Raw genomic sequence first — 1,665 nt, 5'->3', positions numbered from 1 at the left:
TTTGCATTAACAAGTAATAAACAAATGTTTTTCGTCACTCGAGCGGGATAGCGCTTCTTAACTCGTTACAAAGTTTGACATTTTTTATAACATTAAAGATGTTCATGCTCTTTAAAAGTTATGAACACTTTTAAGATAAAAAAAAATGTTAAACTTTGTAACGGTTCAAAAAGCGCTATCACGATCGAGTGACAATAAAAATTTGTTTATTCCTTGTTAATGCAAACGGCCAACCGGCTGAGAATTTGCACAATTATTCCTTGATTTGTTGTAAATGTGAAAAATAAACAAATTTTAGGCAGCACAAACATCTTCAATGTTATAAAAAATATCAAACTTTGTAACGGTTTAAAAAGCGCTATCCCGCTCGAGTGACAATAAACATTTCTTTATTACTTGTTAATGCAAAAGACCAGCCAGCTGAGAATTTGCACAATTATTCTTTGATTTGTTGTAAATGTAAAAGATAAACAAATTTTAGGCAGCACGAACATCTTCAATGTTATAAAAAAATATCAAACTTTGTAACGGTTCAAAATGCGCTATCACGATCGAGTGGCAATAAACATTTGTTTATTACTTGTTACTGCAAAGGCCCAGCCGGCTGAGAATGTGCACAAGTATTCTTTGATTTGTTGTAAATGCAAAACACATTTAATTTTTAGACAGCACAAACATCGTCAATGTTAAAAAAAATGGTAAACTTTGTAACGAGTTATGAAGCGCTATAGTGACAATAAACATTTGTTTATTACTTGTTAATGCAAAGGCCCAGCCGGCTGAGAATTTGCACAATTATTCTTTGATTTGTTGTAAATGTAGAAGATAAACAAATTTTAGGCAGCACGAACATCTTCAATGTTATAAAAAAATATCAAACTTTGCGACGGGTCAAAAAGCGCTATCACTATCGAGTGGCAATAAACATTTGTTTATTACTTGTTAATGCAAAGACCCAGCCGGCTGACAATTTGCACAAATATTGCTTGATATGTTGTAAATGCAAAAAACGTTTGATTTTTAGACAGCACGAACATCTTCATTGTTATAAAAAATGTTAAACATTGTAACGAGTTATGAAGCGCTATAGTTACAATAAACATTTGTTTATTACTTGTTACTGCAAAGGCCCAGCCGGCTGAGAATTTGCACAATTATTCTTTGATTTGTTGTAAATGTAAAAGATAAACAAATTTTAGGCAGCATGAACATCTTCATTGTTAAAAAAAATGTCAAACTTTGTAACGAGTTAAGAAGCGCTATCCCGCTCGACGAAAAACATTTGTTTATTACTTGTTAATGCAAACGGCCAACCGGCTGACAATTTGCACAAGTATTGCTTGATATGTTGTAAATGCAAAAAACATTTAATTTTTAGGCAGCACGAACATCTTCATTGTTAAAAAAAATGTTAAACTTTGTAACGAGTTATGAAGCGCAATAGTTACAATAAACATTTGTTTATTACTTGTTAATGCAAAGGCCCAGCCGGCTGAGAATTTGCACAAGTATTTTTTGATTTGTTATAAATGCAAAACACATTTAATTTTTAGACAGCACGAACATCTTTATTGTTAAAAAAAATGTCAAACTTTGTAACGAGTTAAGAAGCGCTATCCCGCTCGAGTGACGAAAAACATTTGTTTATTACTTGTTAATGCAAAC

This window comes from Pseudomyrmex gracilis, unplaced genomic scaffold, assembly GCF_002006095.1.
Source record: "Pseudomyrmex gracilis isolate BER0280 unplaced genomic scaffold, ASM200609v1 scaffold_714, whole genome shotgun sequence".
In the NCBI taxonomy this organism is placed as follows: Eukaryota; Metazoa; Arthropoda; class Insecta; order Hymenoptera; family Formicidae; genus Pseudomyrmex; species Pseudomyrmex gracilis.
Note: the sequence above shows the minus strand (reverse complement) of the source record.